General features: G+C 59.3%; 1 protein-coding gene across 1 annotated transcript in view; it reads left to right on the forward strand.

Moving 5' to 3' along the window:
- Window positions 1-587: 587 nt before the first annotated feature.
- SRCIN1 (SRC kinase signaling inhibitor 1) overlaps window positions 588-14,037 on the forward strand; it is a gene marked incomplete at its 3' end in the record, with an annotated part of 43,520 nt that continues 30,070 nt past the window's right edge. The window contains exon 1 of the mRNA XM_079547191.1: window positions 588-636. The remainder of the gene's footprint in view (window positions 637-14,037) is intronic.

Raw genomic sequence — 14,037 nt, forward strand, 5'->3', positions numbered from 1 at the left:
AGGCTTCACAACTGGGCCAGATCCCCTCCTTTTTCCCCCCTCTGGGTTCCCCTCACCCCATCCTCACAGGGGCTGCTCCCTCCCGCGGCCTCCAACCACCACAAATTCACCACACAGCATTTCCAGGCTCATTCCAAAACGGCAGCATCAATAATTAAAACCCAAAGCTCCGTTATCGCAACAAATTAACGAAGCTCGTTTCGGAAGGATTTTCCACTTTCTCCTTTCTCGTTTCCCTCCCATTACGCCTTTCAGACGATTTACTCACTCTGGGTGTGAAATCCATTCACAGACCACGAGGCTTTGGATGCTCACAGCCCATCCCTGTGCCCATCTCAGCTCTCCCATATGTGGGGGGCAACGCTGGGGTCCCTTTCCATGGGGTGCAGCCCAGCTCCCCGCTGCGCCCCACGCTGCCATCCTCAGATACTTCCTGCTGCTGTTCTTTTGTTTCAGACTCATTGTGTGCTTGCTTGCTCTGATGTATTTATTTATTTCCCCTCCATCCCTGGCAAACTTTTCCACCCGGATCACCTTCATTCATGAATCTCCTCCTTTCCTGTCCCTAACCAGGGCTCGATCGCATTGCAGGAGGGAAGAAGCCAGGACTCTGTTCCCTTTGTTTAAAGTCACCAGGTTAGTACCGGGGATGGGGGCTCCTGCCCACCCTCCTTGTCTCGTGTTCCATGTCTGCTCCCCCCCAACCCCCCCCAAGCAGGAAGGCATCGCTGCCCCGCTGCCCACATGGAATCTGATGGAGAGATCGACTCCCACCCTCTCAGCGAGGGTTGGGGGGCTTTGTGCTGGGACCACAACTCTAGGCAGAGGTTTTTTCCCCCCCCCAGCACAGCCCACAGCCTGCAGGGTTTGGGCTTTCCTTGCTGGGATGGGAGGGGAGGTTTCTGCAGGGAGAAGCGCCGGCTCTGTGGGGGTGATGTGAGAAGCCAGGTGCCTTCGTTGGGAGCCAGCTGTGCAAGTGTGGATGGCTTAGGAGGAACTGTGAGAGTGAAACGTGGTGGAATCTGTTCAGTAGCAACCCCTGCTGGGTCTGTCCTAATAATAGATTTTCTTTCTGTGGCATCTGTTGGCCTCTGATGGGCTGGGTGGTGTTTGCATCGGTTCCGGTGTCTTGGTAGAGAGATTTCTGCAGCTGAGGGGGCTGAGGGCTGCTGCTAAGCTCCTAAAGCAGCAGCGCCCATCAGACCCAGCCCAGGGGATGGGGGAACTGCAGGGAGCTCCTGAGCTGGGAGCCCTTTCCCCTCTGCACCGTCCCATCCCTGCGCCTCCCCCCGCTTTGCTTTCCCACACCTGTGGCCAACTCCATCCCCTGGACCTGGTGGGTTTCTGGTGCTGGTTTGAAAGGAAGGGGAGCTGCACAAATGAGGGACGTGCTGTGCGAGCAGGGAGGAGCCCAAAGCTGGAGGATGCCCAGCTCAATGTGCACCTTGTGGTCCTTAAGGCTGGAAAAGGGCACAGAGGTCTGACCGTCCTGTCACCACTGCTCCCACTGTGTTGGGATGCGCGCTGCTGAGCGGGGCTGGGCTGCGCCTGGAGGTGCTTCAACATGGAGGGGTGAAGGGAAGTGCTGTGGTCTGTGGGTTCAGCATGGTCTGTGGGGTCTGTAGGGTCTGATGGATAAGTAGAGTCTGTAGGCTCTGTAGGGTCTGAGGGCTCTGTAGGGTCTGAGGATTCTATAGGTTCTGAGGGCTCTATATGGTCTGAGGATTCTACAGTGACTGAGGGCTCTATAGGGTCTGAGAGCTCAATAGGGACTGAGGGCTCTATATGGTCTGAGGATTCTATAGGGTCTGAGGGCTCTGAAGGGTCTGAGGATTCTACAGTGACTGAGGACTCTATAGGGTCTGAGGGCTCTATAGGCACTGAGGGCTCTGTAGGGTCTGAGGGCTCTATAGGGTCTGGAGATTCTATAGGGTCTGAGGGCTCTATAGGCACTGAGGGCTCTATAGGGTCTGAGGATTCTATAGGGTCTGAGGGCTCTATAGGGTCTGAGGACTCTATATGGTCTGAGGATTCTATAGGGTCTGAGGGCTCTATAAGATCTGAGGATTCTATAGGGTCTGAGGGCTCTGAAGGGTCTGAGGATTCTATAGGGTCTGAGGGCTCTATAGGGACTGAGGGCTCTGTAGGGTTTGAGGGCTCTATAGGGTCTGAGGATTCTACAGGGACTGAGGGCTCTATAGGGTCTGAGAGCTCAATAGGGACTGAGGGCTCTATAGGGTCTGAGGGCTCTATAGGGACTGAGGGCTCTATAGGGTCTGGAGATTCTATAGGGTCTGAGGGCTCTATAGGGACTGAGGGCTCTGTAGGGTCTGAGGATTCTATAGGGTCTGAGGACTCTATAGGCACTGAGGGCTCTGTAGAGTTTGAGGGCTCTATAGGGACTGAGGGCTCTGTAGGGTTTGAGGGCTCTATAGGGTCTGAGGATTCTACAGTGACTGAGGGCTCTATAGGGTCTGAGAGCTCAATAGGGACTGAGGGCTCTATAGGGTCTGAGGATTCTATAGGGTCTGAGGGCTCTATAGGGTCTGAGGGCTCTATAGGGTCTGGAGATTCTATAGGGTCTGAGGGCTCTATAGGGACTGAGGGCTCTGTAGGGTCTGAGGATTCTATAGGGTCTGAGGGCTCTATAGGGTCTGAGGATTCTATAGGTTCTGAGGGCTCTATAGGGTCTGAGGATTCTATAGGGTCTGAGGGCTTTATAGGGTCTGAGGATTCTATAGGCACTGAGGGCTCTATAGGCACTGAGGGCTCTTTCCATGACCGCAGACAACCCTTCCCATACCCATTTTGACCCCACCTGTGCTGTGCAGTCCCAGCAGTGACTCTTGCAGTGGCACCACCACCTGTGGCTGAGCTGGGGGTTGCCTTTCCCACCTCCCTGCCTGGATGTAAAGGTGGGAAACGATGGCTGCCCTTTGGTGCAGGCTGTTCCGGCCCCGTTAGCACATCTGCCGTCTCCTGTCTGCGTTTCTGACGCTCCAGCTTCCAGCTATCAGATCTTGTTCTGCCTTTGTCTGAATAAGATTAAAGGCCCCCCCGCTCCCACGAGCTGCATCCTCACAGGAGCGAGCACACAGGCAGCACTGAGGTCACCCCGTGGCTGTGTAACGATGCCCACTAATGAGCACGTCTCACGGGAAGAAAGGCAGCTTCACCCCTTCCCAAAAGCTGCGAGCTCTGGCTGGGAGATGCCCAAAAAAAACCCAGCAGAAAGCAGACGGTCCTTTTGTCCCACGTTGTGTCTGGTGTGGCACGGGGTCACCCTCTGTGGGGCCACCCTCTGTGGGGTCACCCCTCCCCATGCTGCTCCCTCCATCCCACTGCTCCTTGCATAGGATGCTGGAGCAGCCCGCACTGTGCTCGCTCCCCCATCGCAGCTCCCCCCAAAGAGGAATCATTCACACAGTCAACGGCTTTTTAATATCTCCGTGCTTTAAGTCAATTTTCAGTGCACTCGTTTGCCTTTTAATTAAAATTATTGCTTCTCCCTCGCATGCGTTTCCCTCCTGCTTCTCCAACCTGCAGCTTTCCCCAGTGCTGGATGCTCTTTCCAACTGTTGGCTGCTTCTGGGCTGGTGCTGCTCCGCTGCCCCTGCTCACTGCAGGCAGAGGGGATGCTCTGCCTTCTGTGTGAGCAAAGCACAGGGATAGCAGGAGCAGGAGCAGGCCGTGCAGAGCTGGGTGCTTCCCCTCCAGCCCTGCTTGGCTTGGGCTGGCGGAGTTTGGAACTTGCAGCTGTTTGGATGCAAGCCATTGCTGCCAGCCTGGAATGGAGCAATCGTGGGCAGCGCCCCTTCCCCACCCATTGCTGAGCCCCCAGGAGCAGCCCCAGAGCACAGCCTGGCTGATGGGGGACGCCGGTGGGATGGGGGTCCTGGAGCCGCCCCTACAGCCGAGCTGGGAGCGCTGTGGCCCTGCTCCCTGTGCACCGCCTGCAGCTCAGCACTGACGGGTGCCGTGCTGACGAGCTGCAGACTTGTCAGTGCCGGTGATGCACCTATAATTACTGTCTGATGTGCCAGAATTAGACCGGGAGCCGAGCAGTTTGATGCAGACGTGAGTGTCCTTGGCTGCCAGCGGGCAGATGGAGAAAAGCAAGGCTGCGGGCAGAGCCCACCCAGGGGCTGGGGCTGCAGGGGGGCTGCATCCCACCCCGTGGGCTTGGATCCTGGGGAAACTCCCAGGGCTGGGGCACAAACCCAGGCCCCATTGCCTTGGCTGAGACTCGCCGTAGGGCAGAGCACGATGCTGCCAAGAACCAACAAACGGGAATGATTCAGAATCATTTAGCGGCTTCTGCTTGGGAAGAGAGAGACCAGGACCTCAATTAAGCTATTTGTAAATTGTTAATTTAAACTTTTCACTCAGATGCCTTAAATTGTTCCCTCCTGCAGTTTACAAATGGGGAAAGAGAGCAGAAATAGAAGCGGAGCAGTGGGGAGATGCCATTTAGTTCTCGTTTTCGGCGGTGGTAACAGCACTGTAACTAACAGCGCTCCGGCTTAAATCAGAGCCAACGATGGCACTCTGTAGGGACGGGGCAGGGGGAGGTGGGCAGGACCCCGAGGGGCCCCCAGGCACTGAGGATACGGGACACAGAGCTGCCAAGCCTCCGTGTGCTGCTCTGCCACAGCTCTGTCACTCCGGTCCCTCCGCTGGGCCCCTTCTTTCCCAGGGAAGGACAAACGCTCTCCTGTTGCGGCGATAAGATCGCTCCTGCTGTGCTGGCAGCGTGTCACATCCCGTGTCACCACCACCGCGTGGCCACCGGGGGCTGCAGGCACTGAGCGCCACCGAGCACGTGGTGTGTGACATGTGTCCGAGTGTCCCTGGGAGCGGGGATGTGCCACAGCCCCGGGGCTGCACTCGGATGGGGACTGAAAAACGAGGGAGGTGGAGGCGGCAAAGGGCGCCTCTCCTGTGCCCCGTATCCCCATCTTCATCCCCACCAGTGCTGGGGCTCAGCTCCCGTCTCGCAGAGCAGGGTTTGGCAGCATCTGCGCTCAGCGAATTGAGCAAAGGAGCCGCGCCGCAGGGTTTGGTGCCGAGCCACCGCGCCGGCTGGGAGCTGCGACGCAGGAGGCAGCAGGACGGGGCCGAGCTACGGCTCGCCGCTTCCCCAGGTGGCTCTGACTGCTGAGAACAGCTTGGGCTCTGCCAGCAGAGCTGTGCACAACGGGGCCCGTGGGAGGTTGCACCCTCCTGGTGCCAAATCCTCCCCGAGCCCCACCTGGCAGCGCTTGGCAGATCGCGACGCCCATCGCTGCGCCCGTGGCAGCGCGGTGCCGGCCCCGCAGATGTTATCGGCAGTGCAGCCCCACGGATCCGCTCCCTTGGGGATGCGGAGCCACCTCGGAGCCCCCTGTTCTCAGTGAGGTTGGAGGAGTATTTATTTCTCGAGGGCTTATCAGCGATCAGCTGGTTGAGTTTAATAAGAAATGACGCTCCCCGGCCCTTCAGCTGCGAGAACGCGTTTCGCCATGTGATGTCAAGAGGTCTCCAATGGATTTTTATCTTTATTCGTTTTCTCTTCTCCTTCATCTGGCTTCCTCCCCGTTTCTCAGAGCGGCAGACATGACACATCTGCTGATACGATGCCTCCAAAAAAGAAAAAGGCATTTCTGCCCCACGGGCACCAGCCTGCCCCATGGGCTGGGTGAATTCTGGACGTGTCCTCAGTCCCCACAGCTGGGAACATTTGCCTCTGTGGTTTGGGCAGAGCTCCTGCCCTCACACGGGCTTTTCTGGCTGTTTTGGGGCATTGCTGTGTGCTGAGCTTCAATTCTGTCTGTGCACCGGGAAGGGAATTCAGACATGGGAAAGGGATTCCCAGTGGGATGCGGAGCTTCTCATCGCCCACCGCGTCCCTCGCCCCGCTGAGCCATTCTGTTGTGCTGAGGAATGAGCAGATGAGGGCTGTCCACCTCCACCCCCCCCATCCATCCGTCTGTCTGTCTGCCCATGCAGCCTGTTCGCTCCAGGGAAAAGCTTGAGCCTCTCATTCACCCCAGCAATGGGTCACATCCTCTCCCGTGGGCAGAAATGTCGCTCCGCAGCCCAGCACAGAGCGCAGGCCGTGCTGAGCAAAGGCCAGGCACAGGCATCAAACTGCCTGCAGCTTTTCTCTTTGTTTTTTTGCAAGGCTTTCAGCGTGGCTCCCTGCTGGTTAACCCTTCTTTGCTGATGGATGGGGGCAAGTCCCACTTCTCCTCTAGCACTGGAGCACTCGCTCAGCACCCCATCTCTGGTCACTGCACGGCATACAATAGGCCCACTGTGCTGGGTGTGTTAGGGCACCGCATGCACGAATATTGCTGGATAGACTGCGAGCTCAGTGCCGCCGTTGTGCTGCGTGTCAGCAGACACAAAGCTGTGCTGTCTCACTCCCAGCACGGGGTGAAAGGGGCTGCAGTGCCCGAGGAGGGCTGCGCTGTTTGTGCCACGGCCAGCAGTGCCAGAGCAGAGCAGGGCTTCATTGTGCCGGGGCTGTGCATGGGCATTGTGAGGAGCAGGCGTGGGTCTGCAGAGCAGAAAGATGGCAGGGAACAGAAGGGGGAGCACAGGGAGCTATGACCCAGGCCCCTTTGCACCCAGATCCCATTGCACCAGACCCCATTGCACCCAGACCCCTTCCAGACCCCTTTGCACCCAGACCCCTTTGCACCCAGACCCCTTCCAGACCCTTTTGCACCCAGACCCCATTGCACCCAGACCCCATTGCACCAGACCCCATTGCACCCAAACCCCATTGCACCAAACCCCTTTGCACCAGACCCCTTTGCACCCAGACCCCTTTGCACCCAAACCCCATTGCACCAGTCCCCTTTGCACCAGACCCCATTGCACCAGTCCCCTTTGCACCAGACCCCATTGCACCCAAACCCCATTGCACCAAACCCCTTTGCACCAGACCCCTTTGCACCCAGACCCCTTTGCACCCAAACCCCATTGCACCAGTCCCCTTTGCACCAGACCCCATTGCACCAGTCCCCTTTGCACCAGACCCCATTGCACCAGTCCCCTTTGCACCAGACCCCATTGCACCCAGGCCCCTTTGCACCCAGACCCCACTGCCCCTGGTCCCCACTGCACCCTGACCCTTCTCCACTCAGACCCTGTTAAGATCAGACCCCACTACTCCCAGACTCCATTACACACAGACCCCACTGTATTCAGCCCCCATTGCTCCCGGCCCCGACTCCTCCCAACCCCAGTGGCTGCTGCAGTGCTCACATCCATCCCCTGTCCCCATCCAGGTGCTGGTGGCAGCTCCCGGGAGAGCCTTTGATTGCAAATCTGTGTCTGGCATCGCATGTGCAAATGCAGGCACCTCGCCTCGAGGTGTGAGCTGCTTTTACCAGCCTCCCCCTGGGAGCTGCCTCACTGCATGCAGCTGCTCACAGCCCCACTGAGGCTGAGGTGTCACGCAGCCATAGGCTCTCTGTGCACACAACAGCTCATGCCACCACACTGCCAGCTCAGGGTTGAGTTGGAGAGAAATCGTGGCTTTGGGAAGTCCCCAAGTGGGGAACTTTGGGTTTCAGATCGGGTGCCCACCCTCTCTGCAGGCAGCCCTTTCCGAGCAGCTCTCCAGCTGCGCTAATGCTTATTTGCTTCTCATTAGCAGAGCAATCAGAATTCAAAGGTCACCCCTTCCTCTGGCCCTCCCTGCAGCACGGCTGTGGGTGCAAGCCAGGATTCAGGGATCAGTGGGAAGGACAATTAATCCTTGCTGCAAGCACTGACCATGTTTGCCTTTCCAGCACAGCATCCTCCCATCTCTGCACCCTCCTGGTGCCCCCACACCTTCAGCTTTGTTCTCTGCACCGTGTCCAGGACATTTCCCCATAGGAAAGGGGCAGCAGGACCCCCTGGGATGGAGGCAGTATCTCATCCCAGAGGCTGGGATTCTCACACCTGGTTCTGCCAAGGCTCTGCGCGGTGCTGCACCCTCTGTTTACAGCTCAGTTTCCCCATCTGCAAAATGGGATAAAACCCCCCTTTGTGTCTTTGGTGAAGGGTTTCCTGGGTGCTGTCGCCCCCAGCAGCTGGTTTTACCTCTCGGGTTGTGTGGGATGAACTTTGAAGGCGTGAGCAATTAGAAGTTCATGAGAGCCTTCAGGATGCTGAAATGCACCAGGAGCGATGGGGAGAAACACCGGGAAGGGGGGGAAAGGAGGAAAAAGGGTGAGTTTGGAAAGCAGCTGCTGTGCCCTGGAAAAGCCATGAGATGGGAGGAAAGCAGGGAGCAGCTGAGGGGGATGCTGCCCAGCTCTGGTCCCGTTTGCACGTGCTGCCACATCCCCCCCATGTCCCCGCTGTGGAGGTCGGGAGCAATGCCACGTATCATGGCTGCCCGGGGGCTGTGCAGAACACAGCCGTGTGGCAGTGGGCAGCAGCCCGGGGTTGGTTTCCACGGGCTGATCCTCACGGTGCCTACGGGTGGGTGTCAGAACCGCGCCGGGAGGGCTGCTGGCAGCAGCGCTGGGGGCAAAGCGTTTGCTGCTGGATGCTTCGCGCTCTGGCAGGTGGCGAAGGCGGCTTTGAGGAACGGCTGGTGCTGGAGCTGCCTGGGGGCTGCAGGGCTCTGCCTTTAATCACCGGTAATCAGTGTTCGGCCTCTGCTCTGTGGCTGCTGGGGGCTCTGCTGGCGTCCCCCCCGTTGCAGACCCTGCGAGCAGGGAGGGGCATCCCATGGGCTGACGGCGTCGGCGCTGTGCACGGATGTGCAGTGGCTGCTGGCTGCAGCCCATGTGATGCATCTGAGGGGACACGCTGACATTTCGAGAGGAAAAAAAAAATAATAAAAAATAATAATACCCAGAGACCCACGGGGAGCTTTGAAGAGCCAGAAAAGAGAGCAAGAGAGACAGAGAGAGAAGAGGAACCGAGCCGGGCAGGGGGGCAAATTCCCGAGCCGGGAGAGAGGATGTGAGCGCAGCGCTGGCACGGAGCCGGGGAGGATGCGATGGCCGCTGGCACCGAAAGCGGAGCAGCGATTTCTAGCCACCGAAATGGAGCGGGGACAGCAGCGGGGAGCGGCGGGGACGGCGGCGTGGTGGCAGCTGAGCGCTGTGCGGGATCGGTGACACCGCGGCCGTTCCTCTCCATCGCGCCGATGTGACGCGGCGGTGCCGAGCGGTGGCTGCGCGCTGCTCGTCGAGGTCAGTGCCGTGAACGGGGTTTGGTGACGGCGCAACCCGCTGCTCTCCTTCTCTGCGTGCGCGTTTCGTAATGAGCCGCTCCTGTCTTTAATTAACGCGAGCAGCTAACGCGAGCCTCCCTAGATTTAACCTGACAGAGACGACGTGTTGCTTGAAATGCCGAGCGATTAGTAAAAGCGGGTTTTGATTCGCTTTAAACATATGCCGTACGATGCATGTGTTTGTCGCACAGATTTTGGAGCCGTCTCCCGGTTCCTCCCTGCCCGGGTGTCACCATGCTTCCTCGCTGGGCGAAGCTTCCTTCGGGCGCTTCCCCTCGGCTGCGGGAGCAGGACAGAGCCTCGGAGCCCGGGGACCGCAGGCTGCCATCGCTGCTCGTGGGTACGGATTGGGGACGTGGAGGGGGAATGGGGGGGGATGTGTGCCCGGAGGCGATGCTGGGATGGGCCGGGCGGGATGCTGGGTGCTGCAGGCAGCTGCTGTGCCCTCCTTTTGCTTGACTACACCGCGATGTTTGGGCAGCCGCGGGCGGGCGCTGGTGGAAAGGACTCGGAGAGATGCGGCTCTGCTCCGGGTTGGGGATGGAGGAGGGATGGGTGGCATCTGCTGCGGGATGTGAGGATGCTCCTGGAGGGACGCTGCGATGCCTTCGTCCCGTGGCTGGACGTGGTGTGCTGGGGGTTGGTGGTGGATCTGGGGAGCCCCGTGGGGAGCTCTGGCAGCAGGACGTGGCCCGGCTGCGTCCCTCCGTGTGCCCAGGGCTCTGTTCTGGCACGGCTGCCCCGGTTATTCAGATGATGGGCTCGCTTTCTGGCACCTACAAGGCTTTAGGCGTAGATCTGTGTGTTTTTCCCAGCCTTTTTGACTTGTAGCTCGCTGTGACTAACCGGGCTGGCAGAGCAGGCTGTGACCAACCACCTACGTGCTACCTGCATGCTTATAAATAGGGGCTGTCCTCCCCTCCCCGTCTGGAGCATTGCTCTCAAGCCCCTCCATAACACAGAAATAGCTTCCCCAGCATCCTCCCCCCCGTGCAGCACCGCCCCAGCTCTGTGCAAAGCAGCACAGGATCCCCAAATGCCCATTTCCCACGTGGTGCTCTGGGCACGGCTGGGCTCCGGGCTGTGCTGCTGCCAGCACTGATCACAGCAGGAGCCAACTCCTCGAAGGAGCTGCGTGCCCTCGTGCCAGTGCAGGAGCTGTGCCAGGCTCCTGTCCCCCCCCTTATCCCCCCCCCAGAGCTCAGAGCTCTGCCCCAAGGTTCTGCTCCCAGCCTCTCAGGCAAGGACTGGGGGAGCTTTGGGTTTGATTTGAGTTTTTCCCCTTTGTGGCACCATCCAGAGCTCTGCTTCCCTGCAGGAGAGCAGGAGGGGCAGCCCCCCCCCACCCCAAACCTCCCCCCACCTTGTTCCCGCTGTGCTCTTCCAGATGGATTTGCTTTTGATGAGGTGTAGCGTGCCATCGAAGCTCCTGTCAGGCAGCTCCGGCCTCCCATCAGCGAGCAGTTAGCATGACTGCACTAATGGCAGCAGATTAGAGGAAGTGATTAACTTGCCTGAAAAACTGCACTGAGTGCATTCTGCACAACCCCAGGGCTGGTGCAGTGCACAGCCACACTCCCCTTCACAGGGGTTTTGTCCCATCATTTTGCTTCCCTCTACAGCAACCTGTCGCATTGCTTTTCCACCTTTGGCTGCAAGCTCTCCGGTCAAATCCTGCCCCTCTATTTCCAAGCTGGAATAACAATGCTGCCCTTCCCATCTGCGGGACAAAGGTGCATCTCCATGCAGCACAGCACCCTGCTCTTGGCTGTCACCCAGCACAGGGGGGGCCTGCAGCCATCCTGCTGCACTGGGGTGGGTGACACCAGGCACTGCCATGTCCTGGAGCTGCCACCTCTCTGCTACCCGTGTGCTGCTGATCCTCATTTCTGCTCTCACTGAAGCAATCAAGGTGGCCTTGCTCTGCTCAGCAACTTCGCTCGGTGTCTCATTAGAGGAAGGAGTGGGAATTGATTTTTGATCTCGTCGTGTTTCCCTCCAGCCCCTTCTCCCCCCCCTGGCTCGTGCCCCTGCCTGCCTCCAAAGCCTGCAAGGCACCACCCCAAACCCTGACCACGGGGCTCAGCCGAGGTCTCTCATCTCCCATTGATTCCTTATGGGGAGCACTGCTTCTCTGCAGGTCTGCTCCGAGCAGCCCATGCCGTTTGGGATTCCCTCCTTCTTCCTTTTCCCTTTCTCCTTCTGTACCTAAAAGCCACTGCTGGGAAAGGGGGGTGCTGGGCAGGAGGGCAGGGATGTGCTGGTGCCAGGTGGGGCACAGATGGGGTGGGAGCTGCCTGCCTTACCCTTGCCCTCATTTTGGGGCCATTTCCCTCCAACCAGCTGGGCTGTTTCCTTCTGTCCTATTGCAGCAGGACCCCGGCCCCCTGCTCCCCACCCCCTGCTCTGCTCTGGCCTAAGAGGAAGCATCGATTTGGTGTCTTGAGGGGCAGTTTATCGCTTTCCTGATGCCTGATAGATTGGAATTGATTTCCAGAGCAATTTGCCTGAGCAGCTGAAGTCGGAGCGGTGGGACCCACGCTGCAGCACTCCTGCAGTGGTACAGATGCAAAAGGGTGATGGAAACAGCAGCTCTGCAGCGTTTTGCGTGCTCAGGTCCTTCCCAACCTCGGGTTCATCCCCGTGCTGCCTCTCCCCAGGCTGCACATGGGATCTCTGTGCGGAGAATGGGTTTGGCAGCGCTTTGCTGCACGACGCAGTGAGTCACTGCCCCACGCCTGGCTCAGCATGGCGGTGGGAGTGAGACAGAGCTGCCGGCTGCTGGGAAGCTCGGGGTCCTTTCAGGAGATGTACATCCAAACCAAGTGCCTCTGCCTGTGCTTTCCACTTTTTCCCACCTGGGGTTTGACCCCTCCACATCTCCGTATCCCTGCTGGCAGCCGTGCCCTGCGTTTGCCCCCTCTGGATTGGGCCATTCCCTCTGCAGTCCTATACCTCAGTTTCCCCCTCAGATCTGAGGGCATCCCCCCAGGCTGCGATCTGGCTGCAGCCACATGGGCTCATCCCATCCTCGCTGCACTGCCTGGATCTGCCGCCACGTGGGTGAGAGAGGAGGCCACCACACACTGTGTGTTTGTGCCGTGCCACCCCTGCTGTATTTTAATCCAGTTCCTGAACTGCTGGCATCTCCCCCAGCCCCTCCCCACTTCCCCAGGCAGCGCTGCTCAGGGGATGCCGCCAGCTCCGGCCCGCTGCCAGGGGTCAGGGAGGAAGCTGGCAGCAGAAGGAAGCCTTGCCCAGCTCTGCTGGCCGTGACTCATCCTCGTGCATCGCGCTTCCTCTGTGAGCTCACCCTCCGTGCTCATTTTCCCCCTCCACCAAAGCGAAGGCAGCTCCGTGAGGAGCGCTGGGACGAGGATGGGAGCAGCTCGAGGGGAGATGCCGAGCCAACGAGACAGCGCAGGAAAGAGGAGGGCTGGGAGGGTGGCTGTGGAAAGGGCTGGGGGCTGCAGGGGGCTGTGTGCCCATAGCCCAACTCACGGCCCTGATGATGGATGCGTCGGTGCTGCTGGTACCCGGCACGGAGCTCGTGGCTGGGGGAGCGGGGTGCCCTCACTTCCCTTTCTGTGTGTGTGTGGGTGTGATGACACCCAGCGGGGTGGGAAGGAGCTGCTGCTTTTCATGGGGCCGGGCCAGATGGGTTCTCTGGGTTGAGACGTGATTTGAGACATGGGAATTGAGCCGCTCGTGTCCCCGCTTTCAGAGCAAAGCCCAGGGCCGGGTGCCAGCCTGAGATGGGGCACAGCTGCCACCAACGTCCCCCTATGTGTCCGGATGGATCCTGTGCTGCTTCCTGCCTTCTTGGCAGCTGCGGTGGCCAGGGCACATCATGGCTGGGGACAGGCAGGGCTGGGTCTGCAGGGACACATCCGGCACTGGGGGCACCGAGCGCTGCCAGCCTGTGGGGTGTCCTGGCATCCTGGCATGGTCCCAGTGGAGTGGGGCTGGGAACTTCCCGATGAAACGATCAGTGGTTGGTGTTTTTTGTCTCCCTTGGATCCTCTTTAACGGAGAGAGAAAGGCTCCATATTGTGGGGGAGACCCCTGGGGATGGGGAGGGGGGTGGCATTACCACCGCTGTGCCACGGGCAGGGGTTGTATCGGGGTGGGCACTCTCTGCCCCGCGCTGGGTCTCCATCAACCCAGGAGTGAGCAGATCACACGGAAGCTTTCAGCACAGCCGTCTGTGAGCTTTCGCTCCTCGTATTGCTCTGCACGAGGCTGCTGGGAGGCAGGGGAAGGGCATGCAGTGCTCCTGCTGTGATGTTCATGTGCTGGGACAGCCCCACCGAGCGGTGCCACATGGGCATAGAGAACCCTCGTCTCACGCTTTGGCGCTGGGTGAGCTGCTGCCAAGCCCCCCCCCCGCAGCCCCTAGCCATTCAGAGGAGTTCCCACCAGGCACAGCTTTATTAGCTGGGGCTGAGGCTCAGTGGGTGCCAAAGTGGGACCAAAGGTTGCTGTGGGGGGGTGTCCCTTCTGACAGCAAAATGCCAGGCAAGGAATGACTGCTGGAGAGAAGCCAGAGTGCGTCCTGGACAGAGCTGTGCCCCGAGCTTCGTGCTCCGTGGGACACCAGCACCCAGCATCACACCTTGGCTGTGTTCACCAGGTCCCATAGCACAGCTCACCTTACCCCACAGCCCCATCCTAACACAGCTTCTTGGCTGAGCACAGCACAGCCCTTCATTCCCTCCCTCCCCCCCCTCCAATAGGTCCTGGCTCCAATCAACCTGAGCGCATCCCCACGAGCATCGCCTCCCTTTGCCCTTCCCCTATGGCTGCATCCC

This window comes from Tetrao urogallus (genome assembly GCF_951394365.1).
Source record: "Tetrao urogallus genome assembly, chromosome: 26".
NCBI lineage: Eukaryota > Metazoa > Chordata > Aves > Galliformes > Phasianidae > Tetrao > Tetrao urogallus.